Here is a 10,897-nt window from a genome sequence, read left to right as displayed (position 1 = left end):
TTAGGAACAAATTTTCAATATACGTTTAGAAGAAATACTCCTAAGACAACTAAGCTTCCAACTCTTTCTGATTTGAGTTAATCATTGGAATGCTTCTTTACATCTTTTTCTCACCTTTGAAAGAGTTCTTGAGATGTTTTAAAGTTGCAAAAACTGAGATTGTGACTATTGGAAATCATGTTTATGTAGAATAGTCACAATCTTTAAGGCCATGCCATTGGCCGAGGTTCCTGCCACTATTGGATACTGTGCACCAACTTTTTATACTTTTTCCAGCTTAACAGTTTGCGTGTATATTTCCACTTGGGAGCAGTTCCCTTTACAAGGTCCCTGGATTTGTTATATTATCAAAACTACAAATAACAGTTGCCTTGCAGCCCGTTTTCTTGCAGTCGGTATTGATTTAGCCCATGAGCCTGATTTTGGTTTTGATTACCACCCTATGAGAAGTTTGGGTGATTTCTCCAGCTTGGGTTATATGGTTTCCATAATATTGTATTCCTCCACCTCTTTGTGCATTCCCAACATAGTTGGCCAAATGCAATATTCACACTACCACAAACTTCGCACCATCCTTAGGGTTGTTGTACTGTCTTTATTTTCCGCATGTGTTTCCCTAGTGTGAGCTTATTGGTTTGCATTGTTATATGGTTTTTCCAAGAAACTATGTTTGCAGTCAATGCAGTTTATAAGTACTTTCGCATCATGCTCCAGGCCTCTATGAATGTGTGATCAAACCAATACCGCATTGGCTTGAAAATGATATGGACACACGATTAGCAATTGTTTAAACCTATCTCAAACTTGATAAATATTCTCTCCTTTACTTGAAGCTTAGGATTTCACTTCTAATTTTATATGACACATATTATAGTAATTTCAATGTTGTTAATCAATAATCATGTCTTAAACACTCATGAAAAAATGTGTGCATTCTTTTAAAAAGAAATATACATACATCATGATCAAGATGTTCAAATAAGAAAATATATTGTTGTAATGTATGCGATAAACTCTACTTTCATAATTGATAAAGCTATACATATTTATTTCTTTATTACCCCCTTACCCCCCCCCCCAAATGATACCATTATTAACCAAAAACACATAACTAGAAATGGACTTCCCTTCATCCAATTCTCATTTCCCATCAGCATCGGAGTAACCCACTAGCTGTAAATCACTCTCTTGATAACATAATTTATAATTAGCAGTGCCTCTTAAATATCTCAACATTCTCTTAATAACTTTCTAATGTGTGATAGAGTGATAATTTTAAACTCATTTGAGATATTTTTAATTCAACAATTATTGTCCTTAATACCTAATTATGTCCTATTCTGATGATAACTTCATGTTTTGCAGCTATGAATATTAAAGGACAAGACAAGAATGAATAGATGAAATAAATACCAAAAACGCTGAAAAGTATAGAAACTCCTAAACTGGTAATCACCTAAACAAAATGGCGTATCACCAAATGATCTGAATATCGAAAAGGTTGACAGTATTTGATGTCCAAGTGTCAAGGTAGTTGGGTGAAGAAGAGTGACATCGGTGATTAACTGAATTATTAAAGGCGAAATCACATGCATCATATTAGTAAAACTAAAGTTAAATTAGGCGAGAAATATGACATTAGGTGACTCACCGACCGTAAAATGTGTTTTCCATCGGGTCTTCCGAATTGAGCTCAAACACCTGAAGTTAGTAAAGGATAAGCTAAATGATCAAAATGGTGATTTTTCGAATTAGCTCGGCGAGCTCAACTAATTTCACTGAATGAGTTGCGAAAGAAAAAGTATAAATAGCTTGGAAGAGAAAGAAAGCAGATCTGAATCCTATCTTTTGATCACTTTTTCTTAGCAATTATTAAGTTTTCTTCTTAATTAGTTTTGGGGTTCTCAATTTCACTCTTGAGATTGACAATTGAAAGTTGAATTCAAAGTGAGTGTTGATTATAATTGCTTAATCTCATCACATCCATAGTTGTTATCGCAATAGATATACTTCCTTTGTGTGTTATGATGTGTAGCTAAAATCCACATTTCTAGAGGTGTAATTATGGGGGTAAGGTGTTGTTTTAAATTAGTGGGTTTGTTTCCTTGCTCTATTTTATTGCTCTTTCGCCATAAATTTGAGTTTTTTTGCTTGAAATTAATTTATGGGTTAAGGTGACCAACTTAATCATACTCTAGATTTCCAATTGGTGCTTGAAAGTGACTAATAGGAGTGGATAATTAGCTCAATGTGTGCAATTTAGCTGAATGTAATTGTAAAAGCAAGGTAATGAGTTGATTGTTGAATTACATAGGTGAGACCGAAAGGAGATTCTATGAAATAATGCTATAAGATCCAAAAAATATTAGTGTTACCAATGATGGCTTTCGCTTATACATGGTTGTTGAGATTTATCGGGCAAGAAATTGTACCCCTAGTTAGCATCAATACAAACCCCCACACTCCTAGATATAATTCAAATCATCTAAACCATGTTTTCTTTAGTCAATTGTTCATAACTGATTTCAAAGTTTCTTGATTAAATTTGGTGAAATAATTCACCCACTTTCTTTAGTCAATACAATGAATTAGTCGCGTCTTAATTTTCTTTTTGAATCATATTCTTACTCCATTCTATGTGGGATTCGATCCCGACTTTAGGTTGGGTAATCTTATCGATAACGATGACTTATTTTCTTACTTGTTTTGAGGACACTTTGAGCATTATCAATGTGTTAGTCTTGAATTGGACTGATAATGACATACAAGAATCACATCATAAGAAATGTCGGAACGTATACTATACACTTGTGTCAGTGGCGTAGCCAGAAAATTTATAAAGGGTGTCCAAATTTGTTTGTTTGTTTTTTTTTTTGAAAAATGGATACACCAAAAATGAGTTCACATTTAGTAGAATATGAATGGACGAAGAAAAAAATAAAAGAGAAAGAAAAAATAATTCAATCGAGAAAAAAAATGACTTTTAAGTTTTAAGATTTTATTGACCTCTGACAAGATAATGATCGCAAAACAAAAAGAACAAAGATTAGAATAAAAAGAATTTTTTCAAAAAACTATTTGTGGAACATTTTTAATTTGAATCTTAGTGTCATAGAACTATTTCTAATTTTTATTAAAATTTTTTAAGGAAAAGTAAAAGAAAACCAAAGCGCAAATCATTCAGAATTCAACTAGTTGTTGATATCTTTGTTCTTTTTTAGGTTTTAATAATATATATATCAATAATTACATATTTTATTTTAATAAGTAACATTTTATTGTAAAATGGGTGTCTACATAAATATATTTTTTGGTAATATAGATGTACACACGATAAATTGTGTATTAGATATCTACATACACACATTATACAAAGTGTTGTAAACTGTGTATCCATATAAATATACTTGGTTCTCAAGAATTTACATGGCAAATATATATACGTACTATAAAAACTTGATTTTGTATGTTAGAGTTTGGAACTGCTTCTTTAGGATGATCTCATTAATTTTGTAGAGCATTCAAATTTCACTCTGTTTGGATGAATTCTCGAGTTTTAAACATGTGTGGTTTTTTCTCTTTTTGTAACTGCACTCAATGGGTCTATTAACTATCAAAAGTGACACGTGTCAACATCAATGATTCTTTTGAAACCAGCATAGGAAACCTATATGATCATTTTCGTCAAAAAGTTGGGGGTGCTTGATGATCGAGGACAAAGTGAGCATCAGACATGTTCATATCAATGGGCACTACCTTCTAGTTTGTTAGGAGATAAACCACTCTGAGAATTGACACGTGTAGGCATCAGTGTTTTTTTTATTTGTCACAACTGGGGTAAAACGTCAGGCAAACCACCCCCTTTATAATTAATCTTTTGATTACTGATTCAAAGGTTGGTGCATCATGTGTAGTTCTCAGTTCCACATCCCAACAGTGAACTGTCAACTTTCCCTTCTATTACTTTTAAACCACTATTTTTCCTACTCACTATCCAATGTGGGAGAATGTATCCATATATTTCACTTTAGCTTCACTACTCTTAATAAGTATCAGAACAATCAAATCAATAAATTATTTCACTTCACAACTATTACTAAGGATCAAAACTGTCAAATAATTAAATAATTCCCACATAGACTAATTGTATTATAATAAATTTTATTTCCTTTGTTCTTCACTTCTTTCGTAAGTGAAACATGTACAATCTTACACAAATTTATTTATTTTACTTTCAAGTTTCACAATAACATGTATTTTTTATACTTTTCGTATAAGTTTTGAATATCTAAATTTTTTGTTTAAAATATCCAATTGATGTAATCTAATTTAACTTTGAAAATTAGTCAAAATGACTTTCAAAAAGCGCAATGTGACCATAAAAAAGTGGATTGATAGAATATTTCTAACCAAATGAGCATAACACAATCCATTGTTTAATGCAACACGTGTATTAAATTTAATCTTTTTTTTCCGCTGCTATTTTTTCTTTTTGATTAACAATTTGCAACATTTTTTCGATTATCCTCACTTGCAACTTCTAACTCTCTTATCTTCTCATGTTGAATTGTGCGATTTTCCTGATTTGATTTCCGATTGTGAGCTTCCATCTTTGTAAGTTGGTTCTTAAATAACATTATGAAATCACCCTTTAAATTCAAATTTTATTTCTAAAATTGATTTCTACCTTAAAGTGATGAATGACTTTTCATATCATAACTTTTCAAATTCTTCCATTATGAAATAGATGATTATAATTAAAAGCTATATGATTTGTATATTAAAGTGACGAATGAATTTCCGTATCATAACTTATAAATTTTCCATTATGAAATTTATGATTACGATTAAAAGCAATATCAATGTACTCATTTATTAATTTAGTAGAGAGGCAAAATGATAATTCAACTTTGCAATTTGGATCTTTCCTCTTATAATATTCTAGTTCCCGGAATGTGCGTTGCACGTTTGTCCCATACAATTATTATAAAGTTGAATTATTATATAGAAAATGTTGAGAAAATATTAGTTTTACCAATTTACATTTTATTTATTAAATAAAATTTGAAAAATAATAAAATTACTATAACATCTAATAATATGAATATACCAATATGATTTATCCTTAATAATCAGTCAATACGCTCCACACACACACGCATAGTAAGGATACGATAAAAGAAAAAAAATATTATAAAAGTACATTAAAAACGAATATAAAAGTCATAAATTATTAATTTAGCACTAATAAAAATAGAATTATAACATTCATAATTTCATAGTAGATTATATTAAAGAAGTATAAATTCGTAAAGAATACAAAAAAAATCAAACAGATAAGAACAAATACAATATTCATATCCTTTTTAAGACATTAATTATAAAAATATATATAGTAAAAAGAAATACAAAATGAGTAGAGTTCTTGATGATACATTCACCCGTAACAAAAAATATCATCTAAAATGGTAAAGATAAAAACATGATATAAAACATCATTCTAATTAAAATAAACAACTATTGATATATAAAACAAAAAAAGTACATAAAATTGCCTAATGATTCACAACAACAACAGGCAACTGGTAAAGAAAATTATTTTTTCATGATACATATATATAGCTAAAGATTTATAGGATATGATAAAAAGGTGAAGAGTTATTTCAATTAATTTTCAGAAGTTGTGATCTTAGACATGGGGGAGAGGAAAGGTTGATTGTTTTTACTAATAATTCAATACATTTAATTTATAGATAAAGGATAACAAATTTAATTCATTTAGCCACACTAATTATAGAGAAAGAATAGAGAATTTTTATTAAAAAAAGAAGTAATTCCTAGCAATTTTCTATGAAATAATTTCTAACAATTTTCTATGAAATATATTTGTCTTTCAAAGTTTGACTTTACACCTTCTTATTTTTCGTATTTAGTATAATATAATATAATTAGTATTAGTATTTAAATAATTAAAATTTGAACCATTGTGTCTAGATGCAATTATTTAAATATAATTATTTAATATAAAATTAATTATATATTAATATTTAATTCAAATTAGAAATAAAAATAAGGGCAAAATTGTAATTCAACTTTTAAGTTAGGATCTTCCCACTTATAATAATAGATGATGATGATGATATATATCCCTTTTTTTCTAAAAAATGTAAGAAGCATAAGACAAGAGTAAGTGAAAAGAAAAACATTCAATAATAGCGAAAAGTTGGTGTTGTTGTTGCTTCTACTACTACTACGACCATTACCACCAAAAGAACTACCGAAGGAAAGGGACAAAATCTCTCCCTTTCCCTTTGGAAAGGAGAGGGCAGACAAGAAAATGTCCTTCATGCAAGTTTTTTTTGCTTCCTGCGTCATTACACTACCACTACACATGCTTCAGTATATATTTAAAACTAAATATAAACAATTTGATGTGACACCTCTTTATGACCTCCATTCATGTTTATCAATTAAATTCTCAATATCTCTTATTCTTCTATCTCTTCTATGTCATGGTATCAAGCGTCATTGGTTTTTTTAACCCTCTCTCTCATAAACTGGAAAAAAAACAGAGGGGATTGATCAACTAGATGCTAAATAAACCAAATCACAAAATATATGTCAAGTCTCATCCATTTCTTTCTCCAATACTTCTTTTTGGAAAAAAAAAGCTTATAATGGATGGATCATCTCAATATATTACTTTAACTGGAGAAGACTATAATGACTACCTTCATTATCGAACATCAAGCAGCAATCATCAACTGCTTGCACAAAATAACCTGATAACTCTTTTTCTTATGTGGCACATTCTTCCCCAGTAATAATGGATTCTTGATACTGGCACTTCTAATTATATTTCTAGTAACAAAAACACTTTGTCTACTGTTACTTTGACGAAAGGATCAAAGACAATAGTAAAAGTGATAGGTATAGCTCACCCTCCCCCTTCCATACCTTTAAAATCAATCATTTTTGCGCCTAAATGTCCATATAATCATGCTTCCAATAAAAAATTAACAAAAAATTAAACTTAAAATGTGTTATAACCTTCTTCGATGATTTTGTTTTTGTGCAGGATTTGAGTATGGGACAAGTGATCCCAAAAGGACATGAGTCATAGTAATTGTACCTACTCTCAATCCCAACACCACATATTGCTTTCACATTCGTTGTTTCTCTGAATTGATCCATAGCCAATTAGGTCATCTAAGTCTCTTAAAATTACACTACAACATTTTTGGCCTACGGCCACCCCAGTAATTGTAGTCTAAACTAGCAAAAAGTGTGGCCTTTGATAAAAGGCGACACTTTTGGATTTTAAGCAGCAATTTTGCAGGGGTGCCCAAAAGAAGCGTAACCTTAGAGTTTAGGCAACACTTTGCCTTATCAATTACACTTAAAAGCGTAGACTAAAAGGAAAAATGGCAACGCTTTTATGTACCTCATATAGCAACATTTTTATCTCATACAACTACACTTTCAAGTGTGGCCTTTGCTTCCTTATTGCCCACGATTTTAAAGTATTGCCTTTTATATCTAATGTATGACAATAATTTTAAAGTGTTGTCTTTTCTATCTAATATATGACAACACTTTGAAGTATAGTCCTTGCCCATGTGCATACCACAATTTACAGCCCTATGACTACACTCTTAAGTGTGGTAATACTATTTTCACGATAAAATATTTATATGCCACAACTTCTAATAAAAAAGCACCAATATTACTTTGAATTAAATACTCTCAAGCATTAAATTAGCTAAGTAATTCAAATATATAGATTTACAATAAATTTCAAAGAATAGCATGTCTTGTGTAGATACACACACCTATAAATCAATATTCTAAATATGTCTAAATAATAGTTCAAAAAGTACTCTTACAATAGTTCAATTTATTCTAGCAATGAATATATTGCACAAAATCAAAGATAACGTACTCAAACTTTTACAATAGTTCAAAAACTCTTCATTATCCACTTCAATCAGATCAAATTGACTTGCGGCGATCCTTCAAATTTGATCACCTCCATTTCCGTACACATCTAAAAAATATACAAGAAATCAGATTGCAACAATACATCATAAAGAGGCAAGAAGTTCTAGATTGCAGTAGTTCCAGATTGCAAATTGTACGTTGCAGACTTTTTGAGTTCCAATTACAATTTCAGTTTCCAGATTATTGCAGAGCACATATTACGTGATTTCCATATTGTAGGTTCAAGATTCCAAATTGCAGAATGCAGATTATAGTTCAATATTTCAGGTTCCAGATTGCAGATTACACATTACAAACTATTGCATATTAGAGATTACAGTTCTAGATTTTAAGTTATTGTAGATTATAGATTATAGTTTCAAATTATTGAAGATTACAAATTACAATTTCAGATTGAAGGTTCTATACTCCAGATTGTAGATTGTTGTTCCAGATTGCAGGTTCATATGTAAAAGTAACGGCCATTATGTAAAGTTATAAATAGTTTTTCAGGCCATATGTAAAAGTAACGGCTATTATGTAAAGTTATAAATAGTATGTCGGCCATATGTAAAAGTAACGGCCATTATGTAAAGTTATAAATAGTATGTCATGTCATATGTAAAAGTAAAAGCCATTATGTAAAGTTATAAATAGTATGTCAGGCCATATTTAAAAGTAAAGGTCATTATGTAAAGTTATAAATAGTATGTCAAGCCATATGTAAAAGTAAAGGTCATTACGTAAAGTTATTTTGTATATATAGGGGACTTCCTCTCATCAATAAAGACAGGGACTTTACCGCATCCTCTCTTCTCTCTCTCAATTCCACACCCCCTCCCCCTTTTTTGGTATCAGAGCTAAGTAAGGAAGAAAGAAACTAAGTACGAAAATCTCAGCATGGAGAATCTACAAACAGAAGTATACATTTTTATGAATATGAGCAGCTAAATTTTTATTCATTATAATCTCTTGCTAATTACAAGTGTTCATCATGCTATAGTAATGTTAAGATAATCATTTCTAGAAAGTTTGCTGTGGAAATATTCTGAGAATAGGTATACCCAAACTATGTCATCCTAAAGTTGAAACCAGTAGGCAAGAAGGCCGTTTAGGGGAGTAAACAAAGTTGAGGCGCTGTTAAGGTAACTGATTGAAGAAGAAAGTCATAGTAGTGACCAGAAAAGATGATTATGAAATTATTAATATTTCATGATGAATAAGTATAATCGGCTTAGAGGTTAGGGGGAATAGAATTTTGTAAGCACGCATGTGATAAAATGAATACCTACTTGCTAGACGATGATGATAACTACAAAGTATTGATATTATATATACTAAAAAATATAAACACATATGTAAAAAGGATAATCTATGAGAAATTATTAATGTTTGAAATAATAGAAGTTACAACCCAAGGTTGGACAGAATTAATCATACCAGATAATTTTGAAATTGACCTATATCATGACTTAGAAATATATTCTGACTAATGATAAACTACGACTATTTGGATTATTGGATAGAAACAACAGCAAACCTAATACTACTAGGACATCTGATAAGCAAAATATAATGGAATATCAAAGAACCCAAGATATGCAGTATGAAGAATATATACTAGAGAACATAAAGGAAATAATTAGGCTAACCACACAACAAAGAGAAATTTATGAAAATGTTAAAAGACAATTCACTACAAAATAAAGCAACAGGCATAACAAGGACTAAGATAGAAAGAAAAATACGTAAAAAGTTGAAAACTTTATACAAAAATTATGAAATACTACAGATTACTAAGACAAATGAAAGTAATAGGACCACTTAATAGATATAATTTCTAAACGGAATATAAATATATTTGCTATTTGAGAAAACAATATGAACAAAGAAGAACATAAACAACAACTGATAGAGAAAATAATTGAAAAACGACAAGAGTTAAGACATGGAAAAGACAGACTTGAAAGAAATATATTAGCAGGAATATGCCAAAAATCATTACTAGCACAAAGAATTGTTATATTTACTTTAGAAATACAAATATGTCACCTTGCATACAAATTGCAACATAACCTACCATGAATAAAGAAGAATTTGCAGCAGAAGAAAAGACATATGAAAACCAAGGTGGATTAAAAATAAAAAAAATATTTTCAAACTTAGGAAGGAGATATAAAAAGATAGGAAATATTTTATACCTAATGCTAGAAAAGAAACGACAAATTAGAAGATAGCCTAACAGCTATGATACGTATAACAAAAGAAAATGAAGAGATAGATAAGCTACAAAAAATTGAAATAATAAAACCACAAGCAAAACAAGAAGTACAATATATAGAAGAAATGAAAAATATAAAAATCAACGAATTAGAAAAAGAACTAAATGAATTAAAATTATTATATGAAAATAAACAAAAAGAAAAAAGCAAAGAAATTGAATTAACTAACGAAATAAATAAAATTAAACAAAAGTTACAAGAAAACCTTGAAATAGATGAGATAGGTGAATTAGATACAATAGGTCATGACCAAAAATCAGAAATAAGTGATATGAGTGAAAAACATATACAAAACTTTTAGAACAAATAAATAACCCAAATGAATTAGAAATAAATACAGGAGATGTTAAAATGGATGACAAACCCAGTACATCTGTCACGACCCAAAACCGAGCCGCGACTGGCACCCACACTTACCCTCCTATGTGAGTGAACCAACCAATCTATACCCTAACATTTCAATATAATATCAAGTAATAGTAATGCGGAAGACTTAAACTCATTAATAAAAACCAATTCAATAACTTCTAAAATTCAACAACTATATTTCCCCAAAATCTGGAAGTCATCATCACAAGAACATCTATGATCAAATTACAAATCTAAGAGTATTCTATGAAGCTAAAATAAACAAA

General features: G+C 29.8%; 1 pseudogene; it reads left to right on the top strand.

Moving 5' to 3' along the window:
• The first annotated feature begins 211 nt into the window (after nt 1-211).
• The window catches only part of LOC107006329, a 59,265-nt pseudogene continuing 48,579 nt past the window's right edge, over nt 212-10,897 (top strand).

Source organism: Solanum pennellii, chromosome 12 (genome assembly GCF_001406875.1).
Source record: "Solanum pennellii chromosome 12, SPENNV200".
Lineage (NCBI taxonomy): Eukaryota > Viridiplantae > Streptophyta > Magnoliopsida > Solanales > Solanaceae > Solanum > Solanum pennellii.
Note: the sequence above shows the minus strand (reverse complement) of the source record. Positions and strands in the feature narration are given on the sequence as shown.